This window comes from Pantherophis guttatus, chromosome 5 (genome assembly GCF_059756535.1).
Source record: "Pantherophis guttatus breed Tessera chromosome 5, ASM5975653v1, whole genome shotgun sequence".
Taxonomy (NCBI): domain Eukaryota; kingdom Metazoa; phylum Chordata; class Lepidosauria; order Squamata; family Colubridae; genus Pantherophis; species Pantherophis guttatus.
In genome coordinates, this window is record NC_142067.1 from 124,035,028 (window position 1) to 124,044,530 (window position 9,503).

Sequence of the window (9,503 nt, forward strand, 5' to 3'; positions counted from 1 at the left end):
CTGGGGGAAGGATATTACAAAATCTCCATTCCCACCCCACTCTGGGGTCAGCCATAGGTGGTATTTGCCAGTTCTCCGAACTATTCAAAATTTCCGCTACTGGTTCTCCGAACTGCTCAAAATTTCCGCTACCGGTTCTCCAGAACCTGTCAGAACCTGCTGGATTTCACCCCTGATGCAGGGGTAACTCTGTAGGTTGTCTGTGTCCCAGGCTTGGTTGAGCCTTGCTGGGTGATGATTTAATGAAAGGGCTTTGGGCAATTCCTACTATGACTCTGCCTGAAGGAGGTAGATCTTTGTTATGTAGAATAGCCTGGCCCAGACCTTAATGGCCCATTGATAAATTAGGGGGGAGCTGAGTTTCTGCCTCCCTTATAGGGGAAATATTCTGCCCTTTTAATATCTCCTAAAATATCTCATTTTCCTAGGAGAGGGGTGGGTGCTAACTTCCTACAGTAGGTATTTCACCACTCTTCTGCAGGTTGTCCATTCTGAATACTGTTTTTATTTCAGCTAGTTCACCACTAAGATCTAACTATCACATTAAACGTCGGTTTGAGTTTAAAAAGCAACAAGAGGCACTTTTTAAAAACCGAGTATCTCACAGCTACGGAAAGCCTGTTCATGAAAATCTGATTTCTTGCCTCCAGAGGTTACAATTGCAACCCTAAAGTCAGGGATTAATGTCAATGAACGCTTTATTCACAAACGTTTCCATATTCATGAGCTTCTGACACGTGCCAGCAATGTGTACATATATAAAATAGCAGCCTTTTAGGAGCTGCATCGCCCTCCATTAACTTGACAAGGAGCAGAACGGAAATCTTACAGAATTGACTAATTTTCAATCGGCGCACATTTGCTCTCCAATGTAATAGAAAGGTTTTGATCTGTCTTTAAAAAGAAATTCATCGAAGGGCTAACACCACAAATTATTGAGGCTTAGTTCTACTGGATGATAATGGTTTCCTTGTCTTTCTTTTCTTGGAAGGAGAAAAATGAATCCATATCCTTTTCTGATGACATTCTGATGTAAATGCCCACAATGGGTCTTAAATACCAATATTCTTTTTGCGCCATCCTGCCAACTGCATTCCCAAATATCAAATATTACTGACCAGATCCAGGGTGCAATTCAACAATATTTTAATAAACGGTTTTTAACATAAAAGAGACAGAGATGATCTGTAGGAGATGACCAGGCTGAATCTGAGGGAGATTGGTCAAACACGTCATCAGTTTCAAATCCTTTCGAGCCCACAAGAGATTTAAATCCAACCCACCTTGAATTCCATTGACTCTTATCTACTGCCAAATATTGCTTTCTGCATTAGTAGTTCAGAGAGCAGTTACCTATGTATGTAACTGAACCTATGTTCAGTTGAACTGCCTGGACTCCAGATTTCTTGCACCTGACATGATCTTTCACAATGTATAGAATAGAATAGAATAGAATAGAATAGAATAGAATAGAATAGAATAGAATAGAATAGAGTAGAGTAGAGTAGAGTAGAGTAGAGTAGAGTAGAGTAGAGTAGAGTAGAGTAGAGTAGAGTAGAGTACAGAACAGAACTAACTGAACTGAACTGAACAGAACTGAATTGAATTGAATTCTTTATTGGCCAAGTGTGATTGGACACATAAGGAATTTGTCTTTGTTGTACATAAGGAGAATAAAACTGAATTGAACTGAATTCTTTATTGGCCAAGTGTGATTGGACACATAAGGAATTTGTCTTTGGTGTACATAAGGAGAATAAAATACATTCATCAATAATAAAAAGATACAACGCTTAGTGATAGTCCAGGTTACTAATAAGCTATCAAATTGTACTAGGAAACAAGTAAAAACAATATAAATTGAAAGATACAAGCAGCATGGTCATAGTAATAAGTGGGAAGAGATAGATACTAGTAAGGAAGAGAAAAATAATAGTAATACAGCAGGGGTGAAATGCTACCGGTTTGGTCTGGTTCGCACAAAGCGGTAGTAAAAAATGCTACTGGTTCATTGAACCAGTAGTAAAAAATGTTTTTTTAAAAAAATTCCAATGATCAGCTGAGCGACCCGCGATCATCGGAACTTTTTTAAAAAACTTTTTTAGCATTTTTTTCCAGCATTTTCTGGAGAACCAGTAGTGAAAAATTGCTTAAAAAGTATAAAAAAAAAAAGTTCTGATGATCACGGGTCGCTCAGCTCATCATCAGAACATATATATATATATATATATATATATATATATATATATATATATATATATATATATATATATATATATATATATATATATATACACATACATACATACATACATACATACATACATACATACATACATACTTTTTAGGCATTTTTTAACTACCGGCTCAAGCGAATAGGTAGTAAAAATGCTTTTAAAAAGTAAAAAAAGAGGCTCCCACGATCACAGCTATGCCGCACAATCCTCTGAGCCTTTTTTTTTTTTTTTACTTTTTTAAAGCATTTTTTTACTACCTGTTCACCCAAGCCGGTAGTAAAAAAATGCTTTTAAAAGGTTAAAAAAAGGCTCCGATTATCACAGCTGTGGCGCACGATCTTTTTTTGTAATGACGGTGGGGTGGGTCCTTTTTTGCTAGGCCAAAAATGGGGGGGTGTAGGCCAAAAACGTGGGGGGGGGGTGTCCGTTTTTGAAAGAAAAAGAGAAGGGGAGAGAGAGAAAGAAAGAAAGAAAGGGAGGGAGGGAGGGAGGGAGGGAGGGAGGGAGGGAGGGAAAAAGGAGAGGAAGGAAGGACTACAAACTTGGCACTAGACGCAGCTTCAGAGGATAATCCAGGGCTGGAAGAGACCTGGATGTCATCTAGTCAAACCCTGCGCCAGCAGGACATTGTTAGCGAGTTTCTGTCTTTTGATCCCCCAGTCACATGGTTACATAGCCATGCCCACCCAGTCACATGACCCCACCACCGCCAAGCCACACCCCACCAAGCCACGCCCACAGAACCGGTAGGAAAGAAATTTAGATTTCACCACTGCAACACAGTCTTAGTAAATTATTTGACACTGTTGTGGGAATTAGTTGTTATGTGGATTGACATAACCTGGGATACATTGCTAAAAGGTATCAGCATTTCAACCGATCATCAGGCAGTACTAAATTAAAACAGTGTCCTAAAATTTACTTGAGAGCCACGGACAACACCATTAGGCCTTTTATCTCTCACGCTGCTATCACTCTGCCTTGCATGTATGGTAAGCAAGGTGATGATGGGTGGAGCTGACCTTCCGTAATGGAGGTAGAGAACCATCAGCCTTGCAGATGCTACTCAACGAACAGCATCCAGCCAACATAATTAGCATTGAGAGAAGCAGCAAGAGAGAGAGCCAGAGGTTGTTGACTGCTAGTCTATAGTAACAAACAACAACAACTATTGAAGTACTAAATACACTATAGAGCATTTCTCCCTTTGTCACTGAACTAAATTCTCCCACTCCTTCTTAAGATTTATCTCCAGCTCAAGTGCATTTCAACACCACACCGAGATGGCCTTGAGAGAGTCTTGGCTTGATTCAATAAATGACGTTAATATAGACAGGTGATTGAGTCTGAGGCAGCTATAATGTGCTCACGACCACAGCGCATCCCATTTCAAATTCACTGGAAATGCTAGCCACTTCCATTCTTGTGTTGCACAGTGTCACAACTTTTTTTTTTTATATAGGATAGGTGTCATGACTTCCTGAATGGAGGGCCACCAGGAAGGCACCCTAGGAGTTTGGCAACATCAAGGGAGATGATGCATGACTTGTCTTTCTACAGCTCTTTGGAACCACAATTTCTTGGCAGGTGATCTGTCCCCGTCTACACACACACACACAAACACAGCCAGCCGAGGGTTAAGAAAGTACTTGGCACGCACACAGGTCGTTATCTCAAACTTACAATTGCTTAACGCATTGTAAGCCGCCCTGAGTCTCCGGAGAAGGGCGGCATATAAATCAAATTAAAAAAAAAAAAAAAAAAACCTTGGCAACAATATAAGCACCGTCTGCCAAAAGCTTTACTGCAACAGATAACATAACATTACATACGCATTGTAAATAGTCCAGCAAAAACAATATTCCTTTCGGCAGCTTCAGGCGTTGTTCAAGTGACTAGCCGAAGTTCGTTTTTGTTCGTCACGGAGTTTTACCAGCCACCACCCTCTCTTATATAGTCTCTGGGGTGTGGTCCAATGACTCAGTTCTAATCCCTAGCACGCCTCCTTAACTGCTGCAACCATTTATCACGCCTTCGTTGGCGTGCATCCAGGAACGACGGCTCTCCTTCTTCGCTCTCATCTGAGACACCTGGCTCCTGGCTAATCTCCTCTCCCTCGGCCGGCACCTGAGACAGTGCCAGAGGGGAGGGGCCTGGAGAGGGAGGCCTGGCTGACTCCTCTCCCTCATGTTCGGAGCCTTCTTCCTCCGATGAGATATGCTCAGAGGGCGGGGCCCCAACAGCAGGGAGATTGTTGATCCAAAAGAGAAACACAAGCAACATTAAAAAAAAAAAAACAAGTCTATTGAGAGAAAGTGTATTCAGAATTTATGCTCACACAACACCCTGAAGCCAGCGGAAGAGCTGCCAGCTGCATTCATACAATATGCCAATCTTGGTTAGTTGCATTTTGATGAATTTCTTCAATTTCTCCAGAGGCCGGAAACAGTCTGTTTCCCTACTTCCAGTATGCCCAGGGAACGTGCCATAAGTTTGCCATCACAGCCCTACACCATTTATGGACAGATGGCAGTCCAGTCTGTTCTTGAAAGCTTCCAGTGATGAAGCTCCCACAACTTCTGAAGGCAACTTCTGTTCCATGGGTTGATTGGTCTCACTGTCAGAAAATTTCTCCTTATTTCCTGGTTGAATCTCTCCTTGATCAGTTTCCATCCATTATTCCTTGTCTGGCCTCCAGGTGCTTTGGCAAATAACTTGACTCCCTCCTCCCCTGGTCCTTCTCTTCACTAGACTAGCCATGCCCAGTTCCTGCAACCGTTCATCGTATGTTTTAGCCTCCAGCCCCCTAATCATCTTGGTTGCTCTTCTCTGCACTCTTTCTAGAGTCTCAACATCTTTTTTATAGTGTGGTGACCAAAACTGGATGCAGTATTCTAGGTGTGGTCTTACTAAGGCTTTATAGAGTGGTATTAGTACCTCACTTGATCTTGATCGTATCCCTCTGTTAATGCAATTTAGGATTGCATTGGCTTTTTTGGCTGCTGCCGCACACTGCTGGCTCATATTTAACTGGTTGTCCACTAAGACTCCAAGATCTCTCTCACAGTTACTGCTACTAAGGCTAGTTTCACCCAATCTATATATGTACTTTTGGTTTTTCTTGCCTAAATGTAAGACTTTACTTTCCTCTATATTTAATTTCATTTTGTTAGATAGGGCCCAGTATTCAAGTCTGTCAAGATCCATCTGGATCTTGAGCCTATCTTCTAGGGCAGTGGGTCTCAACCTGTGGGTTGGGACCCCTTTTGGGGGTCGAATGACCCTTTCACAGGGGTCGCCTAAAACCATCCAAAAACACATATTTTCAATGGTCTTAGGAATAATTTTATGGTTGGGGGTCACCACAACATGAGGAACTGTATTAAAGGGTCGCGGCATTAGGAAGGTTGAGACCCACTGTTCTGGGGTGTTAGCTATTCCTGCCAGCTTAGTATCATTCACAAATTTGGTAAGTTCCCCTTGTATTCCCTCATCTAAGTCACCAAAAATGAAATGGCCTTTTCTTACACGCAGTCTCCATGAAAGTTCTACCAAACAATTTGGCCTAGTTTTCCTTCCTTGGATGGTTAAGAGTATGCTTCAGGATATTGGCGAGGTTCCAAAATGGGTTATTTTAGGGCACAGGAAAAAATAAATGCAACCTCAGAACAAAAGCATGCAAGAAATCTGAGCTCGCTCCAGGCTAAGAAGCTTTAATTTAATTATGGAAAAAAACACAGGTTAAAAAAAAAAAATGATGTAAATGTTTCTTATTTGATAGACCTGATTTTTTATTTTTTATTTTTTTTTTAAACCAGTTTGACATTGTGACTTCTCTACCATTCTTAACAGGAACCAGGTCTGGGCTGATCCCATTTGCAAAGCATCGCTGTTATAGATTGTGCTCAATTTGTTTACAGTTGCAACATTTTGATATTATTGTATTTTTAGCTGGCAGCTATTAGAGTGATATGTGTTTGTCAGCGAACTGTTTGTCAAGGGCTAGTCTAGACATGATGTTTGTCAAACGGGGAATTTGCCTTGTGGTGGTGGGGGAATTTAATAAGCAGCCTGGGCAAGCCAGGTCTCATCTAGGCCTACCCTTCCGTGAACTGCGCATGGATGTTTTTGGTGATCGCGGTTTTTCATTAATTAATAAAGAAGCTGCAAAACGGTTTGTTTTGCCAGCAGCCAGGGTGGATCTGAAAGACTGCTTATGGAACGTGTTAAATGGAGGTGATTCATTTTATGCAACGAGAGAGAGGGGGGAGGGGGGGAAGGAGGGAGGGAGGATTGAGATGATAGGTAGGTAGATGGCTGGATAGATAGATAGATAGATAGATAGATAGATAGATAGATAGATAGATAGATAGATAGATAGATAGATAGATAGATAGATAGATACATAGATAGAGATAGATGATAGATAGATAGATAGATAGATAGATAGATAGATAGATAGATAGATAGATAGATAGATAGATAGATAGATAGATAGATATAGAATGAGAGATAAATGAGAGAGAGATGATAAGTAGGTGGATGGATGGATGGATGGATGGGTGGATGGGTAGATAGATAGATAGATAATAGATAGATAGATAGATAGATAGATAGATAGATAGATAGATAGATAGATAGACGGACAGACAGATGGGTGGGTGGATAGACAGACAGACAGGCAGATAGAATGAGACATGATAGATAGATAGATAGATAGATAGATAGATAGATAGATAGATAGATAGATAGATAGATAGATATGAGAGAGATGATAGGTAGGTAGATAGGTAGACAGACAGACAGTAGACGATAGATAGATAGATAGATAGATAGATAGATAGATAGATAGATAGATAGATAGATAGATAGACAGACAAGACAGACAGACAGACAGACAGACAGATAGAATGAGATGATAGATAGATAGATAGATAGATAGATAGATAGATAGATAGATAGATAGATAGAATGAGAGACATGAGAGAGAGAGATGATAGGTAGGTAGATAGGCAGACAGACAGACAGTAGCAGATAGATAGATAGATAGATAGATAGATAGATAGATAGATAGATAGATAGATAGATAGATAGACAGACAGACAGACAGACAGACAGACAGACAGACAGACAGACAGACGGGTGGGTGGGTAGGTGGATAGACAGACAGAGATAGAATGAGAGATTGATAGATAGATAGATGGAGATATAGTGTGTGTGTGTATTTGTTTTCATAGATTTTCGTAGACACCAAAATTTGCATATATATGAGAGAGAGAGAGAGAGAGAGAGAGAGAGAGAGAGAGAGAGAGAGAGAGAGGGAGGGAGGGAGGGAGGGAGGGAGGGAGGGAGAGGGAGAGGGAGAGGGAGAGAGATGATATAGATATATAGATATGTAGATGTAGATATAGATATAGATCTGTTCAGTGCAATTTTTTGGATTCACTCTCCAATAAGTTCCTTCCTTCAGCATCTGGAAGCAAATGTCTCTTTCTTCCAGGATGGTGTGGAGAAAGCAATACGTATTTTGTTGTTGTTGTTGTGTCCATGTGCCTCTGTCAGCTACCGACCGTTCTTGTTTTGGTCTCGCTGTCTTTGCGAAGCCTCGTAGCAACGTGGCAGAATCTAAGGCCGATTTCTAAAATCAGGATCAGGCTGGTTAGACGGGGCACAGCCAAACTATTTCGGGTTGGTGGACTAGGCAGGGAGGACTCTGAAATAAAATAATCTGAAAAGCAGTTCTGTGCTGTTATTGCCAAGAAAACAACACGAGGTGGTGTGTATATCAAATCCAGCTCAAGGGAGTCTTTGCTTTTATACTGCAAGTCAATCGGAATGTTCCTTTGCCTGGGAAAAGAATGTTTCCAAATTTAATTTGGGGCCTCCTGACAAATTCAAATGCATTAGCGGAATGAATGTATTAGGCGTGGGGGGGAGAAAGGACAGGCTAGTAATCCCAACACCAAGCGTTGAAGGTTTAAGGATGGGGAAGTCAGAATGAGACAAAGCTCCAGAGAACTGCAAACACCTTTTGGATAGAAAAGATGACCACGGGGAGATGCTGCAACGGTCGTAAGAGTGAAAAATGGTCATATGTCACTTTCCCCCCCCAAAATGCTGGTGTAACAGTCACTAAATAAACTACCTGTATCTTCAGTCCTTCCTTCCGAAATATCTCCGGGTATTTCGTTGTGCACTCAAGACCCTGTTGTTCCGCCAGACAGGGCTATCAACATAACAATTTTAAATTGGGTTTTAAATTCCCGGGGTTTTAAATTGAGCCGAATTCATTTAATAGTTTTAAACTATTTTAACTGATGTTGTCTTGTGTTTTTAATAGGCTGTACACCGCCCTGAGTCCTTCGGGAGAAGGGCGGTATAGAAATAAAATTATTCTATTCTATTCTATTCCTGTTCTTCTCAGGAGCCCAGGTGGAGTCAGCCTGATGCTCTCAAAATAACAATACTAAACTAAACTAAACTAAACTAAACTAAACTAATAAAATAAAATAAAATAAAATAAACTAATAAAATAAAATAAAATAAAATAATAAAATAAATAAAATAAAATAAAATAAAATAAAATAAATAAAATAAAATAATAAATAAAATAAATAAAATAAAATAAAATAAAATAAAATAAAATAATAAATAAAATAAATAAAATAAAATAAAATAAAATAATAAAATAAAATAAAATAAAATAAAATAAAATAATAAAATAAAATAAAATAAAATAAAATAAAATAAAATAAAATAAAATAAAATAAAATAAAATAAAATAAAATAAAATAAAAATAATTATCTCTTTTATTCAATAAACATGAAACACAGTCAACTGAACATTTTTAAATGTATCACAAATATCACTGACGGGTGCTGATGGTTGATACGGGTTGCTGCCAGCATCCTAGGTTGTTGCTGTGGTTGTTGTATAAAAATAATTATTATTATGATTAACAGTTGTCGATAAGAAAGACAAAAAAGTCTGGATAGTGGAAGTGGCAGTGCCTGGAGAGAGCAGAAGAGAAGAGAAGAGAAGAGAAGAGAAGAGAAGAGAAGAGAAGAGAAGAGAAGAGAAGAGAAGAGAAGAGAAGAGAAGAGAAGAGAAGAGAAGAGAAGAGAAGAGAAGAGAAGAGAAGAGAAGAGAAGAGAAGAGAAGAGAAGAGAAGAGAAGAGAAAGAACTGGAGAAGATAACAAAATACAAAGACCTACAAATAGAAATAAAATGACTGTGGCAAAGGCAAGCAAGAGTAGGACCAACA